Here is an 18,711-nt window from a genome sequence, read left to right as displayed (position 1 = left end):
AGCTGACAATCTTCAGACTGGGGTAAAAGTGCCCCTTGTTCTCCAAGAGCCTTAGAATGTGTGCATCAGGCATCTGACAACCTTCAGACTGGAACAGCAGCTCCCCCTTGCTCTCCAGTAGCATCGGTTCATCTGGATTTAGAGGCTTTCCTAAGTGCTTTAGCCTATTCCTTAAATTTTCATCGATAGGATAGATACATGGTTGGTAATAGACAGACAGATTCTGGTGGTTCTGTTTCATTCGATGCTTCTGACCAATGTAGATGCATGCTACTGGTTTCATTTAAAGATGGAAGGTGTCAGCTGAACAAGTTAAGAATTGTGGCCTGCTTTGGTGAACTCATGTTGGAATGGGAGGAAGAACGAGATGCAGTGGCAGTGAGCAGATGTTTTGCCCTCCATAGCTATCTCCCAGGCAACCCAAATTTTCTTAATGATTTCATTTGAACCAGCAGATATGGGAAGGTTGGAAAGGGTAGCACTATGATTTTGAAGTCTGGTATCTTTTTCATGAAATGGGCACTGTAACATAGAGTTATAAATATGGGACTTAGACCAGGAATTTAACTGCATTGGGGCATCTATTTGATGTGGTCAAATTATTACACATACAGGTCATTTTTTATCTATCAAATAAGAACAATAATATACCTTACCTCTTAACATTTTCTATGATACATGGACTTAACTGAAATTTTATAAATAGGAGTTTTTATTTGGTATAAAGTCAATCATCGATAAATGCTAATGCCTTTGTCGTTTGTTTCTGAGTTAGCTCACTAATCGTAACTGATCTGTGACAATGCACGGATGCACTTAGTGTGCTCAGCTTGGTAGTGGACCGTGCAACTGGTGTGTTGGGTGGCTGCCATAAGAGAAGTCATTTTATTTCAGGTCTTAAACATGCTGCCTCCATATCATACTAAATAATGTCGAATATTATGAAGTATTATAAAAGATATTTTTCCATTTTAACTGCAACCCTGATTTGGAGGATATTATGCTAATTGACATAAGACAGATACCAAATATATATATATATATATATATATATATATATATATATATATATATATATATATACTGCCTGGGTTGTATTTATGTGAAGACAAACCCAGGGAAACAATGGCAGCTGGCAGGTGGGGGCAATCGAGAGCTGCTGATGAAAGGTAGAAAGTTTGCCTTATGCACGGTGCAGAAGTCCGGAGATCTGCTGTAAATTATAGACCCAGATGCAATATAACACTGCATTATATACAATATACACTTAGCAACAGTTGCAATGGCAGATCTCATGCAAATCTTCTTTCCACCACTGTCAAGTAAAAATTTGTCTAAAGAGACTAGGTAGAAAATCAAAGAAAGACTACTGTGGATGCACAGTATGTGGGATCACAAACTGGTTTTCTTTTTCTTTTCTTTCTTCTATTTGATGTCCTCTGTGAAAATGTGTTCTGCAATGTGATAGGTGTGTGCGCCATGCTCTGAATACTCTCCCTGCAAGACACGCTGGTGCAGTGCAACCTATGACAAGACAGATTTAACTCTGAGAGGTAGGATCCCCAAATTGAACTCAGGTTCAGCTCCACTCCCCCGTATCCATATCTTACTATATTTCCCTCTGCTAGCTACTATTCCTGGCCGGACCATAGTTCCCTGCCCTTGCCTTCTTTATGTCTTTATCCTCCACTGCCCACGAAGGGACATGGAATTCACTCTTCAGTGCATACTAGGGCCCTGACTTTCTTACCCTTCCCTGAACTGAGAGGTCTCTGATTGACTGGGTCCTGCTCCAGAGCAGGCAAACAAGTGTCTTTTTGTGCCTGCTTCATTGGGTCCTTGTAGGGCTCCCTGCCACAGTGTGGGGTCACAGCGCCCCCAAGTGGGCGGAACTCATCAGTTCCTAAAGCATGTTCATGACTGACCCGCTGAACCAGGAACAGCAGCCCCAACCCCTCTTCCTGTCTCTAACACACTCATTTTTCTGCTTTTCCAGCCTGACCACCTTAAGGTTGATCTTCATGTAAGTCATCATCCAGTGCATACAAAAAGTGGGGGAACCAAGATTATGATTCCAAATAAAATAAATGTTGCCCCTTTGTAATGAGCAGCTAAAAGAAGAGCTAAGCTAGGATAACAAGGCAATAAAACTAAGAAGAGTGACGACCTCCAGGATATGTACCTGGAACTGCTCTTCCGCAGCTGCTCCTCATCAATCCACCCTAGACATTTCCACTCTTTGCACGTAAGTTATTACCGAAATGCAGACAGCACACTTCAGAACGGAGTTATTAGAACCTGTATATCCATTTGCAAACTTGCAAATGCGCAAACTATGCAAAGCCCCATACACTGATTACAGCAGAATTTGTAGGGTCTGAATTTACACCGAGCTCTCAGACGTGACCCAGGGCTGCTTAGGAAACATAACCACAAGCAGAGAGGAGCTGCCTCCAGGTGGGTGAGTCTCCCCAGGAAAGCACCCACACACACTCTTCACTCACAGGCACAATGCCATCTAATCGGCAAGAAGTACGATTTTTATTACTCAGCACAGCTAAGGCGGCTTTCGGTTTTATGTAAATTTCTGTGAAATTTTGATGATGTTTCCAGCTGCATCGACTCCCTAAAGATGAGATGATGAAAAAGTTTGGTGGTGATGAGAGTTTGCCTCGCTAAGGGGTCATGCGGCAGTTTGAGTATTTCTGTAACATCATTGTCTTTGTTTCAACCTTTGTTCATACGGTCAAGGGATTTCATGATGCCTATCAACAGTTCTGACAGTGGAGTCGCAGTGGCTTAGAGGACTACAAAAGATGCAAGGAAACTTGTGATGACCTATAGCACCTGTTCATCCAATTGTAGATAAGGGAGTTGCTTGAAGAAGGCAGTAGTGGCTGAAAATAGACCAGGGCTCCATGGAAGCAGGTCCTAACACTTTTGTTTCATGAACGAACATCTTATTTGATTGCATACATCACATTATTATGAAAGCGAGGCATTAGAAAGCAAGACTATATGTTGCTGGGAAGTGCAGTGCAGTGCATTGCACAGCCTATGACTAGTCAGGGTAACACACAGTGTCTCCTGGTGTATGAAAGAGTAAAGAGGTCAGAGATGCAAGTCTGATGAGTGGTAAAAAGCTTGGGGAGAAGCTGTGCAGACACAGAGTCCAATGGTGGGTTTCAGAACACTAGTCCAGGGGAGCAGAATTCATGTTTGGGAAGTTGGAATAAAATCTTCCCATTTTGGACTAGGGATGATAGGACCTCCTCTGCATTTTGCAAATGACTCATCTGATACAGAAATCAGCAAGGAGGATTCATAGAAAGTGTCAGGGTTCTCACATCTGGCAACAATCCACCAGAGATGTCCCCAAATGGAATTGTCTGCCACAGCTTACCTGTTTGAATGCCACTTGGTACCTTGTGAGGATAGATGGAGCTGCTCTCGGCTGAACTGCTTTGGCCCACACATCCTTGCACAGTTCCCCTGCTTCTCCTGGAAGGCAGTTGCTCCTCTCCCAGTCTCTATGCAATGTGTGTGCTGCCCCAACAACACACTATGAATTCTCCTTTGCAAGTTCAAGGAGAGCCATTAATTTCATAACTCACCTTGACAGCTGACTGCTGGGAAGAGCACCTCCAAATCCATGGATTTGCTATTGGACTTTCTAGAGGATAAAAGCATCAAACAATGCTATTTTTAGTCCCCCATGATGCTGGCAGCCAGCTATGAAGTCTTCATCAGAAGCACTGGGAGCTCTCTGGTGTCTTTTAGTCTGTTATGCAGTTTTCCAGCTAGAGAGATGGCACATGCACATGTAGACAAAACTAGCAAACAATAAATAAATTAATTAATTAAATAAATAAATAAATGCCCCAGAATATTTGAGATTTCCTTTCCTTAGTCTCAGTTTCAACGTCGAAAGAGAAAATGCCTTGGTTAATTAAATTTTCCTTTGAGATTTTGATGAAAAGCATGGTATAAACCTGGGTAATCTTAGGATGGAAGTGATAACAGAAAAGCTAGAATGGGTTAGTGAATTCATGCGGTCATGCTTTATTGCAGACAGCCTTTGTTCTGGAGGGACCTGGTCAGTTCTCTCAAGGCAGAGACCTCTCTCACTCCTCTTTATCACGTGCCTATTGATCAGCTTACTCTGAAACAGCCACAGTGGATGCTCCATGCTTCTGTGGTATTTGCTGTTTTTTTCCTCTATTCTTTCTACTCTAGAACTCTTTTGGTTTCATCCAATTAATAACAATCTAATTCTCATTTCCCCATATACAAGTAGATATGTGGACCATACAGGTGATTAAATTCTTTGACTTTTTCTTTCAGGCTTAATTTGGAGGTGAATTATCCCATACCCTTTGTTCAGGCAAATAGAAGAGTCCTGTCTGGATTAAGGTGGGATTAAACGCTTAACAGGGACACTTGGGAAAACAGGGTCTAAACACTGGGCTTACACATGCTACTTCTGCGTTAAGTCACTTGTAGTGTTAAGTTCTTTAAATATATCTGCTTTCCTATCATTTAAGTTTTAAGTAGTGTATCATATAAATAAATGTAAATATTCTTATACAATCTACTTTTTCTGGGTATAAATGCAAACACTCTTAATAGATTTCATGAAAAATATTTGCTAATTCAGTTGCATCAGTCCTGAACTGATTTATTGATAAGCCAACTACTCAGAAATAGTGACCCACACACTTAGAAGATGATACCCATAAGAGGAAAATTCTACCCTAATACTTCATGGTTATAAACCAGATAATGTTCTTTCAAACATAACCTTGCTTAACAAATTTTAAAAGTCTGTGTATACAAAACAAAACTCATTAAAACCTTTTTATAATAGAAGCTGATGTATCTGATGGAGATTTCAGTGATACAAAACTGACAGTTTCTATTCAAAATCATATAAAACACAAGCCATTAGTATAAAGTGCATTTTTAAAAAGTGTATTTCTCTGCTCTAAAAGGATACCTAGTAATGTTTTGCTTAAATTAGTTCAAACTTCTAAATGACCAATCAAGCTTGGAAATGCATTAGCATCCACGAAAAAAAAGCTATTATATTTCAGATGGAAGGAAGCCCAGATAATAATATTAAAATGTCTTAAACATAAATGCCTGACTCATTCTAAAACTGCTAAGCAGTATCATCTTCCAGCTCTTTTCCTCCAGTGAAGCTAATGAGGCAAAAAGGAAATAGAAAAAGCAGAGATGAACTGTGAGGCTCTTCCAGGAGGACAGAACCTATTTGGGAGCTACGATATGAATAAGAAGAAAGGTGAGCCCAAGCCTGCAGTGTGAACGCAGCATGGGAATTGTGTAAGTTAGGTTCTGTCAGACTTCATCTTTGTACTGAAGTAATCTAACTGAATTTTCAGTACAGCAATCAACCACAGGTGGGAACACAGCAAAACGGTATCATCTACGAGCCAGACGGTAAGCCCTCTCTGGACACAGGATCCGTTCTGCCTTGGCATTAGAACATGGAGAAATGCATGTCTGTTGCTTATGAGCTGCTTGGCCGTGGTATTTTGTTATCACATCCCAAATGAAATCAGCTGATCAGTTTATATCTGCAGTTTGCAAATTACTCAAGTGGATGAACCAAGAATGTTTAAACAAATAAGGTAAACATACCATATGCAAATATACAAGGAAGTAAAGCAGTCTAGCACATGGGACCATGTAGACATAATTTATTAAAGGTTATAGCGATAATACACCAAACATACTTGACATTCACATTACCGGGTATTTTTATGCAGAAGAAAATGTTATCAGTATGTAAGGTTAACAAAAAAAAATGAGCAGATATTTTTCCTAATAAGAACTACAAAACTGGATCCCATCTTTGAATTTTCCTTCTAATTTATTTGGGATATTTGCCTAGTTTGTAATCTAGATAATACTGACAGATTCCCTTCATTTCAAGATCAGTGTTGAAATTTCCCTACAGCCCATCAGTTTCAAGGCTATGAACTCTCAGCTGAGGGCCTCTGCTTATTGCCATGGGCAACTCTCCTGCTTGTCCAGCCCTGTCACATTACCCTGCCAGAGAGCTGGCTTTCCTTGTTTTCCCCAAGAAAATCATTCAATGGAGTACTGAGAGCCAGAACAAAAGACTGGGCACACTGTCAAGGACCCCTAAAAGATATAAAATGGCTTCCTACCATTTGCCTCTATTCTTTCTTCTTTTACATACCATCTCAAGAATCTCCAGGAACTACAGGTGATCTCTCCCACGATGGACAGAACAGCATCCTCAAAGTTACATTCTACACCCTACACTCACAATATTCTCACCAGAGCAGGGCTGTGGTGGTGCACGCCTTTAATCCCAGCACTCGGGAGGCAGAGGCAGGCCGATCTCTGTGAGTTCGAGGCCAGCCTGGTCTACAAGAGTAAGTGCCAGGACAGGCTCCAAAGCTACAGAGAAACCCTGTCTCGAAAAACAAAAGCAAAAAAAAAAAAAAAAACCAATATTCTCACCAGTAACAATTCATTCTGAAAAAATGTTGCCAGATATTACATTCATATTTCAAAAACATTAATATGTTTTCAAAGTTATAGTTAGATAATTGTGTAGCTATTTTCTCTGAGTGGAAATACACTCTCCTGTAGAGAGGGGAAGACTCATATGACTTAGGAAGCTAATGAAATTCATAAAGCACAGAAACTCGGGAAGTTTAAGGATTCACAAGGCCTTGTCCTGGTTTAAGAAATTAGTGATAGTCAGAGAAAAGAGACCCTTGGGGGAGTTGTCTCTAAGGTGACATGGGACCTCACAGATACAGCTTCTATGTGTGGACACCCACTCTACTCTCTAAGGTGACATGGGACCTCACAGATACAGCTTCCATGTGTGGACACCCACTCTACTCTCTAAGGTGACATGGGACCTCACAGATACAGCTTCCATGTGTGGACACCCACTCTACTCTCTAAGGTGACATGGGACCTCACAGATACAGCTTCCATGTGTGGACACCCACTCTACAGTGGGCTTTTGGGTGATGCATTCTGAGTCACCATGCTCCTGTGAATCTTTCCAGATGCTTATGAACATAGACCCAATAAACTCTTTGATCCATCAAATGAGCCTTGAGTGGGACATTTCATTGGTCTGTTATCTCTGCCATACTTGGGTTAGTAGACAATTGTTGAAATCTTTTCATGAAAATTCATGCATCATCAATCTCTTCTGGAATGGAACCCATCTTTAGTGATTGAGACTGTCTTTTTAAATGATTTACTAAACTATTATTTAACTTTTATAATGATATTTTTATACAAATTACATATTATAAAATACAATAATTAAATTTCCTTTAGTTATTGTGAGAAAAAACACACATAAAATTCATCATTGTAACTGGTTTCCTTGGTGATAAAGTATATAGTGCAGAAGCATTAAGAACATCCACATTGTTGTGGACCTATCATAGCCATCCATCCCTCCCGTCATCTTCCCAATGTGAAACCGTGTATTTATAAAATGCAAATAGCCCATTTTCTCTACTCCTGTTCTCAGGATGTTGCCATTCTATTTGGAGCCCATACAGTCATGAAAGTTTGTTCTTTTATTTCTGGCTCCCTTTGTATAACACAATGACTTCAAGATTCACTCATGCTATTGTCTGTACCAAAAGTTTATTTTTTCTAAGGGTGAGTAATCCTCTAGAATGTATGAGTGTGTGCTTGCGAACTGGAGTGTGTGAGTGTATAATGATTTCTCCGTGCGTCTGTGGACAGCTATTGCTCCCACCTTTGACTGCGCTGGTGTAGTGCACTGTTGTATGAGAGTCTGTTCTAGTCCTATTCCTACTCTTCTGCACACACCTGTCTGAAAGTTGAGCTGATGGAGGACAGAATAATTCTATGCTTATGGTTGGGAGGAACTTCCATATTCTTTTCCACAATGAAAGGTCAAACCATTTTTATTTATTTATTTATTTATTTATTAAGGATTTCTGCCTCCCCCCCTCATCCGCCTCCCATTTCCCTCCCCCTCCCCCGATCAAGTTACCCTCCCTCATCTGCTCAAAGAGCAATCTGGGTTCCCTGACCTGTGGGAAGCCCAAGGACCGCCCACCTCTATCCAGGTCTCCAAAGATGAGCATCCAAACTGCCTAGGCTCCCCCAAAGCCAGTATGTGCAGTAGGATCAAAAACCCACTGCGATTGTTCCTGAGTTCTCAGTATTCCTCATTGTCCTCTATGTTCAGCTAGTCCGGATTTATCCCATGCTTTTTCAGACCCAGGCCAGCTGGCCTTGGTGAGTTCCCGATAGAACATCCCCCTTGTCTCAGTGTGTGGGTGCACCCCAATATCCACTAGCAATACACACACTCACAATCTAATTTCTCTGCATCCTGGACAATACTCATTGTCTAGTTTCTTTTTTTCTAAATAGCCATCCTCAGAAGTATAATGTTTGAATTATTTTAATTTTATTTTTCTAATTGAAAATAGAGTCTTCCTTCATACAATGCAGCCCGACCACAGTTTCCCTTCCCTTCACCCCTCCCAGATACCTCCTCTTCCACAACCTCGCCTCTTCCCCAAGATCCTCTGCCCCATTGTTTCCTTTTCAGAACTTGAATATATGTTGGGGTTCCCTTTTGCTATTATTTTATTACTTTAGAATATTGAATCAGGCGAAACATTGGTCTTCATGGTTACAGGGGGTTACTTTCAATTATAAAATCCTATGATCGAAAAACTATTCTACTCAAAGCTCAGATAATCTTTTTAAAATTTTACCTAAAGTTAAAAAAAAAAAAGCAAAGTTCAAGTTTTATCTGCACTATGACTGCAGAGCGTGACCAGGCAGTTTGGAGTGTGTTTTGAAGACAGGTTCTCTATGAATTTATCATCCTCCACCTTGATGCCTCGCAGCCACGGTGGACGAGCTCCACGTAAGGTGTAAATTCTGCGGCTACACTTTGACAAGAGACTCATCCAAAATGAACGTGTGCCGTCCATGGCCACAGGGACACTTTGACAAGAGACTCATCCAAAATGAACGTATGCCGTCCATGGCCACAGGGACTTCCAGACAGTCACTAAGCACAATGTCTCCTGGAAGAGACTCATCCAAAATGAACGTATGCAGTCCATGGCCACAGGGACTTACAGATAGTCACTAAGCACAATGTCTCCTGGAAGGAAAAATAAAGAACAGGTAAAAACAGAAATCAAACAAAATCATTAAATAAACTGTTATTTATAGAAATAACTTTTTTTTTTAAATTGCTGAAGTGCAAGTCATCATTCTCTTGAAGATCTGTTTGTCTTACAAAGTTTATGGGAATGTGGAGTTCCTTGAAAAAAAAACTGGTTTGTCTTACTGCCTTCAAACAAGGGTACCAATTAGAAGTTGCAATAAAATCTGAAGACTTAGTTATTGGTTTTTGTAGCTTGACTCATTGAGCGCTTAAGTCTCGATTCCCAAGCATCTTTTACATTGCTCATTATGCAGTCAGTTATTGAAAATATTTATCAAATGAAGGAGCAAATTAGGTAGTGCAAGCAACGGCAGTTTTCAGTGGTCTTGTGTAGTGTGGAGTAAAGCTAATTTCCTTTCCTGCATTTGAGTTTGTGTGTGTCCATGGCATACTCAAGGGAAGAGATTCATCTGGAAATTCAATAAGAAGCTTTAAAGCTTCGATAAATCCAAATGGGAAATAAACGATCAAAAAAAAAAACACTGAAATTGAATACCAGAAGCCTGAGGCTGGAAACAGTGGATGAAATGTCATTCCAATTCAATTTTAGAATTGAAATGATAAAATGAATTGAATCAGAATCCTCAGTAGACACTCACCTTCACAAATAACTAGAACTAGAGTGTTTCACGAGGAGGGAGTCCCTTTGTCTGACCCACACAGAAACTGTATTCATTAAAACACTACTTGGCCATTACCTCTAGTTTCTTATTGGCTAATTCTTACATCTTAATTCAACCCATCTCTACTAATCTATGTATCGCCACGTGACTGTTACTTACTGGCAAGATTCTAACCAGCGTCTGTCTCAGGCAGGAGATCCATGGCATCTCTCACTCTGCCCTTCTTCCCAGCATCGAGTTCTGTCTTCTCCACCTACCAAAGTTCTGCCCTGTCAGGCCCAAAGCAGTTTCTTTATTCATTACCCTGTAAAAGCAACACATGAACAAAAGAACCTCCTACAAAACAAGAGAAAAGACATTTATGGAAGACAGGATCCACAAGTCAAGAATGGACATTTTTCTTTCTGTTTTCCAAGTTCACCTGTCATGAAAACAGCATTTCCAAATACAGAATCCTAGTACTATGATACAATTTGGTGGAGCTCACCAAGGATACTTGGGACACTTTAATATTCATGCAGAAGGAAGGTGCACCATATGAAAACAATACTAATGACAATGGTTTATTTGTGGGCCATGTTTACATAGTTATATCTTCATAATATTATACTTCTTTGCTTTAAAACTTCTAAGAGTATAACAATAAATCTAACAGGAAAATATGATTAGAAAATCTTTAAAACCCAACATTTAAAAAAAATTATTATAATCTTATATTTTCACTTTTTCAAACATGTGTGTTGTATGATGATCAGATTTCGTGTTACCCAGACTGTAGTATACATATAATCTGCTGATAAATTCAAATGAATAGATAAGCTCACTATACACACATGAGCTCAAGAGGAACAATTACTGCTCTTCAGTGAAGAGGGCTTAACAGGACCCCTTGTCACCTGTAGTTGGTGATTGCAGTCATCTGGGATAGCTAATCGGCTCCACCTGAAGGTAAAATATTCTGCTCATATGCTTATGAAATGAGGTAGCTTTGCAACTTGATGCAAAGTACACACTGTCCATTAAGCTAAATAGACTCCTAAATAAAGTCTGCCAAGTGAAGGGAGGTTCCTACTTGAGTAAAGGTGGACTCCCCAGTGCCAATTCTTTTCTTGGCAGGCTTTCTATGGCGCTTTTGGAACCCTATTCTTCATACTGGATTGCCTTGCCCAGGCTTAATATAAGGGGAGGAACTCAGTCCTATAGCAACTTGATATGCCTTATTTTGTTGATACCCATAGCTGCCTCTTTCTGAACAAAAGAGGGGAAGTGGATTGCAGAAAGCAGATGGAGGGGAGATGGGAGGAGGGAATGGGAAGAGAGGAGGGAAGGGAAACTGTACCCACGATGTAAAATAAACAAATTAATTTAATTAAAAAAGAGTAATTATAAAAGTTTTTTTTAAAAAAAGAATTCCTTGGGTAAATACTTAGAAGAAGTAGGGTGGATCATAGAGTAGATCTCTTCCTAGTTTTGGGGGTACAGATTGATATTTTTTGTTTGTGAGGTTTTTTGTTTGTTTTTAGAAATATCCATAATTATTTCCTATATAGGCTGGAAATATTTTTAGTAGAATTTTTTGTATGTAGAAGAGACTCTTACCTCAGCATATAACAAAGATTCTGCAAGACTTTTTTTTCTTCCAATTGCTTCCATGATTACACATAATCCTTGAGGTCAAACTCTTGTTTGTGGCTCTAATCAAGTTTGCCTAGCTTGGTGGAGACATTGACTATCTATTCACCAAGGAAGAAGTCAACTCTACTTTTCCAAAAGTCTCAAAACTATTATCTTGCTTCTGTCTGTAAGTTGTTATATTTATCTCAACCTGAATGGTTGTCTTTTACTACGCTAGTCTGAAAATCTCATAAAGATACTATTATAGGATGCTGTGTGATGTTTTACTCTTTTGGCTTTTTGAGGGGCCCTCCACACAGCTCCCAATTAAATCATTCACTGAGCTTATTCTTTCTTATAAATGCCCAGTCTTAGCCTGGCTTCTTTCTTGTCAGCTTTTCTTCACTTAAATTATCCCGACTACCGTTTGCCTCTGGGCTTTTATCTTTTTCTCTCTCGGTATACCTTTCCTTAGTTCTTTCTCCATGGCTTCTGCATTGCTGGGTGGCTGACCTCTTAGAGCCTCTTGTCCTTGTTCTCTTGCTCGGTTTCCTCGTTTCTCCTCGGTTCATGCTCTCTGCCTGCCGGTCCTGCTTATCACTGCTCCTGCCTTGTTATTGACCATTCAGCTCTTTATTAGGATCATCAGGTGCTTTAGACAGGCAAAGAATCACAGCTTCACAGAGGTAAGCAAATGCAACATAAACAGAAGTAACACACCTTAAAATAATATTCTCCTACAATAAAAGGAATATAACATATAAAAATACAGCTAGCACTGTGCACCCTAGTTATAAAATACGATTTACAAGGTAAGTATAAAGGCAAAAGACCAGCAAACTATATTTAATATCTACCCACTGTCTCTATGTGTGGATGTGTTTGGGTAGATAAGCACCATAGAAAGTCTGCCAAGAAAAGAATTCATCACCAAGGTGCCCTGTGTATTTATAGAGACACTGAGGGGTGAACATTTAACACCTACTTATAGTAAAATGTGTACAGACAGAAGCATCTCCATGTCTGAGAGAGGATTACAGCATCACTGGGGAGTCCACCTTTACTCAAGTAGGAACCTCCCTTCACTTGGCAGACTTTATTTAGGAGTCTATTTAGCTTAATGGACAATGTGTACTCTGCATCAAGTTGCAAAGCTACCTCATTTCATAAGCATATGAGCAGAAAATTTTACCTTCAGGTGGAGCCGATTAGCTATCCCAGATGACTGCAATCACCAACTACAGGTGACAAGGGGTCCTGTTAAGCCCTCTTCACTGAAGAGCAGTAATTGTTTCTCTTGAGATTGTGTGTATAGAGAGTTTATCTCCTCATTTGAATTTATCAGCAGGTTATCTATATGCATACCACATCTGGGTAATGGTTATGAAATGACTAAACAACTTTATCTTCTCATTTCCTTGAGAGGTTTCTGGGTTTGGAAGAGATTTGGTTTATAACTTTATTCCTCCAACACAACTCAGGCTAGAAATATAATAGCAACCTCTAATGCTGAGGGAGAAGAGATTATGAAAACTGAATGTCGTCAGCTGGTTTCCAGCTGTCAAAAGCCCTTTCTCTTCGAGCGAAGCTTTGTAATATAATACATAAACGGCTCTTTCTAGCACACCTTGTGCTTATTTGTCTTATATTCTAGCATAATCAATAGAATAGGCAAGTCCTGTACACCCTACAGTCCTGCAAGGTGTTATACTTTTGGAGCAAGGATACCCCTGCAGTACCCTTGACAAAACTATAATCGGAATGCTCGCCATTTCTGTAACATTGAGCATCTACCTGGAATTTCAAATAAGTGGTGTCATTATATAACATAGCAAGTGTTTCATATTATTATGTAAACCACATAAATAAGTGATTTACAATAATGCTCAAGATAGGTGCTATCATCTACATGTCATAGTTAGTAGGTATCTGGTTACTTTTAGTCAGTGCCTAAAATTCGATGTGAGGTGTTGCCGTTGTGGTAACAGTTAATGGAATGGGTCAAAGAGATGGAGATGATGTTTTAATCAGAACCCAAAGGAAAGAAAGGACGCTAGGGAACCGTGGTGGTCATGGTGGCTAAGCAAGAAAACTCTATTAAGATAAAACTAGGGTTTCCATCCCCTTTTTAGAAAAGCAACAATTGTTCTCATCAAAGGGTGGAAATAAAGAAGCCTTGAGGTCAGCAGTAGAGGAAGACAGAGGAGTTCTTGTGCGGGAGTTACCAGCAGGTGGAACAGACCTGGGATAGAGACTTGTGTCTCTCTGGGCACTGCCAGCTCACCTCCATGACTGCCATTTTCTGCACACTGAGTTATCTTTGCTGGGTTTATAGTTGCTAGCATAACGGCACACAGGTGTCTAGTTAATGATGGCAGATACTATATGGGGGCAGAGGAAGAAGCAGGAGACAGACCGACACATGGGTGTCTAGTTAATGATGGCAGATACTATATGGAGGGGGGGAGCAGGAGACAGACCGACACATGGGTGTCTAGTTAATGATGGCAGATACTATATGGGGGGGGGGAGCAGGAGACAGACCGGCACACAGGTGTCTAGTTAATGATGGCAGATACTATATGGGGGGGGGGAGCAGGAGACAGACCGGCACACAGGTGTCTAGTTAATGATGGCAGATACTATATGGGGGGGGGGAGCAGGAGACAGACCGGCACACAGGTGTCTAGTTAATGATGGCAGATACTATATGGGGGGAGGAGAAGCAGGAGACAGACCGGCACACGGGTGTCTAGTTAATGATAGCAGATACTATATGGGGGAGAGGAAGAAGCAGGAGACAGACCGACACATGAAAACTCCTCCACTTTCGTTTGTGGCTAACTCACACCGATCTGCTTAGTGATCACAAAGGCCATCAACTGAGAGAAGTAGCGACTCTCAGAGCTGAGGCCTTTTAAGTTAGGCATTTATCTTGTGTGCTTGTATTCAATGGCTAGATCAAGACAAACCCAGAGCCTCTTCCTACTTTGAATCTGAAAGAAATTAAAGGTTTTGGCCTGGGATACACGTATAGTAAATATTACAAGACATATCTGTTACTTAAGAGTAATCGTTATCAGCATCTCCCTCATTCCAAATAGACTCCACTTTAGATGATAAGTTATATTCTCAGTCTAAAATTATGAAAGCGCATATTGCCTCCAAACTTTGCTTCAATCCTAGTAGCCCAGAAACCCTTTCTAGAGAGGTTAGTAACTTCATAGCATGAAGGAGAGCTGCCTGCACTGGATTGGAATGCAATACATATGAATGTACATGACCCTGTGAATGGTTGTTGTGTAAACTTGCCCTACGGAATATAGACAACACTTTCTGTTCCTGAGTTGTGTGTAACTATTGCTGGGGTGCTGTCAACAAACATCTATCACCTCACACAAGGAACCAATGGCAGATCACAGTATGAATACCACCAAAGTCCAGCTTGCTGAAGCAGTGAGTTTTACTGAGGCTATTTATGTGAGTATAGGTTAGTTATGTAAGTGCAGGTGAGAAGTTACTTACAAGAGCAGAAGTGATTCAAAGACAGTTGCATCACTAACACCCAAGCCAGCTCACAAAAGCTAGAAACCTGGAACTTACTCCATACATAACTCAACAGGCATGGGCAGCCATTGTTCAAATAGCCTCCTGGTCTTAAGAGCAGGCTCCTTCTTCTACTTCACCTACTGCTCCAAACAAACCTTCCTTATAATCTTCAGACTCTGGTGCTTAGATCTACTCCCTTCCTGGAAAATTCTCAGTTGACTATTTTCAGTATCCTCATGAAAATCCCTCATGTCCCCTCTAGAAAACCTGTCTCCACTCACAGATGGAAATTCATGCCCTGCTCTATAAGAAGAAACTCAACCTCAGACCCAAAGTGAATACAGATTCTTATGTGGGTTTTTCTGGTCACTCTTATGGCTACTTTCACCCCATCATTGTGTGCATAGTCACATTCTAGGAACCTATGAACATCTTCCAGTAAGACTCCACCCCCCATTTCCATCTACTTTCTGGCAATTGAAGTTACTTTCTTACTTCCATTGGAAGCACCTTTAGTCTTGACTACCTGTCTCCACCTCCTTATGCATGAAGAACATTAAGTTCTTTCAGAGACACAAAATCTCTCTGGAGGGCTGTGGCTAAGCTGCTTGCACAGATGCACAGAGGAGTCTCCTGGATGAGCAGCTGAATCTTCAGAGTGAAGAAAATCCACCAGGCATTTATGCTGAGTATTGACCCTTGAAAATGTCAGTCCCTTCTGAACAAGCCATCTCGTAGAATGAAACCACAAACTCCACTCCTTTTGCTGGTGTCTGTTGGTACCAAGACACATGGCACGATGATCAGAAATTGTGTCACATCTCTAGATGACATTCTTTCCCATGTCTGTAACATCATGACTGGGGGTTTGCATGCTCCAGGTTCCATGTGTCCCGTGAAGGAGACAGAAGACAAGAAAAGGAAGGGGGAGGGGAACGGAGAGAAATTCAAGAATTGCTCCTATGTGAATGCAGATGAACATTTCTCAAATACTTTCTAGATTCATCCACAACAGCAAAGTTTACCCAGCAAAGGAGGGTACTGTCCCTGCTAGGGTCATGAGGACCAGAGGGCTCACTGCTGGGACTTTGGTTGCTAACAGACCACACAGTCCACAGTGTCCCAGTCTGTGCCATACTCACACACTCCAGGGTGCCCTCACAAGAATAGAACCCAGAGTGCCATCGTGGGGATGAGATGCCCCAAGGTAGCTCCACACATTCTAAGGGATGCAGTGTGCATTAAATCGTGTGCTGACAGGCACCTCTGATTTACAGGTTCAGACAGTGAGACCAGGGTAAGAATTGAAAATAATAATAGAATCCTCTCTTTCTGATGGCAAGTGAAAAGCTGGATGCCAGAGGCTCTGAGCATGGAGTCTTAAAATAATGAAAGTAAAGAAACAGACCAGATGTTGGCAAGAGTAAGGCAGGTGAATAGCAGGGTGCAAGCTTCCAGCTGAATGAGTCAAAGCATGCCAGTGCAGTTGCTATGCACAGGATGCAGAGAGAGAGAGAGTATCTGGGCAGACACAGCATTTTGATCAGAGCTAATGTTTAAGATTAGCTAAAGGTGGAGTAAAAAAAAATCAAAAAAGCTGGCATATATAATAACAGAAATATAGAACTACTGAAGATATGAGTGTGTGTTTGTGTTGAGTATATATATATGAATGAAAATGAAAACAAAATTTACGCCCTGGCAATGCTGAAGCATTCATGGGCAGCCCATATATGGCAGCTCTGTTGAACTTGTCCATATTGGGTTTCATGGTTTGAGCTGATAAGGATGACTGACCAGGTGTTTTTCATAAGAGGGCACCAGATCTCATTACAGAGGGTTGTGAGCCACCATGTGGTTGCTGGGAATTGAACTCAGGACCTTTGGAAGAGCAGGCAGTGCTCTTAACTATTGAGCCATCTCTCCAGCTGGTGTGTGTGTGTGTGTGTGTGTGTGTGTGTGTGTGTGTGTGTGTGTGTGTGTGACACACACACCACATTTCCCAAAGGCTATTGTTAAGTTGGCAGTGTAGTCCCCAGGCATGGGGGTTGTATTGGTCTGGACTCCAAATCCCAGCATGCCAGGTCCTGACCCCTCTCTGGGGGGAGGTAAGGATCACTCCCATAGGGTATTTAAGTGAACTCCCAGAGGAGAAACAGGTGGTCTCTTCCCTCTCCCCTTGGTGGTCACATTAGCAGCCTCCTGGTTTCTCCTCGGGGCCACCCAAGAGTGCAGAAATCCCATTAAACTTGGATGTATTTTAATTCGGCTTGTTATGATTAGGCTTGATGTGGATTTTTGTGTCAGCAGAGAGCTCACGTTAGAAAAAGTTCCTAACAGCTATGATCTTATCCCGTTCTGTAATCTGGCTCCAGACCTGGGATCCTTTCTTAAAAGCTCAGCCTCTGATTCCTCAACACTTAGTGCTGCCTGGATCTGGTGGCAAGAGTACTAGGGAAGAGGCTTTGAAATGGCAGGACTGGGCCCAAGCCAGGTACCTCGACAGAAGTGGGCCCAGGCCAAGGACATTTACAGACATAGGCCCAAGCCAGTGACCTCCACCAGAGCAGGCCCGAGGCAGCGAACTCCATAGGAGCAGGAACAGGGGAAGGACCTCTGAGGGAGCAAGACTGAGCCAGAGAAGTAGAAAAAGACAAGATCTCCTGAGAAAATTTGGAGCATGGGGACCATGGGAGAGGACAGAAGGGGAGGGGAGAGCAAGGGAAGGTCGCAAAGAAAAATGTATAGCTCAATAAAATCAATAAAAAAATTTAAAAAATAGGATAAAGTGGAAAAAAAGAAATGGCAGAACCTAAAATGTGTAAAACAGGATGCCTCTCTCAGAAAAACATCTCACTTTCTAGCCCTGTGCTGAGTCAACAATGTATTGAGATGTTCTGTAAATTATTAGTTGAAATAATTTGCTTTCTACCAGGTTTATTTTCTCTTACAATTACAAAATCGTTTAAAAATTAAAACCCACAAATATTTATCCTCTCATCAGGTGGCAGGAGAGCCCTGCACAATGAAGGAAGCACCACTTCTAAAATGACCATGGAAGATAGAGGTGCTACATGGGTTGAGTTGGAAGGCACTGTTATGGTTTGCAACATCTGTCTTGGGTCCTACAGGAAATGTTCAGTGAAGCCCTCAGTTGTCCCACAGTTTCCTGAACTTGTAGGTTTGTGTACAGAGAGCTGATGAATCTGCAGGGCTGTGTCCTTGCTGCTTGCACACCAATACACAGCTGAGTCTTCTGGCTCCAGGCCAGACAGGTGAAGGAGTAACTTGGAGGTGTCTGGGCATTCAGGTAAGAAACGAATGGGCACAGTCTCATTTCGAATCAGGTTTTTAAGATTGTAGAGAAACATGAGCTCAGGGGGGTTCCCGGCTTTCTGTTGATACCAGTACATAGCATTATTTCCCAGATGTTGTTCACAATCCAAAGACTTATTATTTGCTCTTCCCACGACCAGATATCTTGGTGTCTGGGTAATTTTAGTGTTCATGAAGGCTGTGGGAAGAAAAGGGTAAAATTTAGACACAGTTCAGGAAAAAGGTGGTGACTTCAGCATAAAGAAATTTGGAGCTAGGAGCCAGTAGGATCCAAGACTCACCTGTCTCCAGGAGACATAGGAAAATACAGAAGAGAAGCCCACACTTCATGGTGGAATC

The sequence above is a fragment of the Microtus pennsylvanicus genome, chromosome 19 (genome assembly GCF_037038515.1).
Source record: "Microtus pennsylvanicus isolate mMicPen1 chromosome 19, mMicPen1.hap1, whole genome shotgun sequence".
Classification (NCBI taxonomy): Eukaryota; Metazoa; Chordata; class Mammalia; order Rodentia; family Cricetidae; genus Microtus; species Microtus pennsylvanicus.
The sequence above is the reverse complement of the archived record's forward strand: the minus strand, read 5'-3'. Positions refer to the sequence as shown.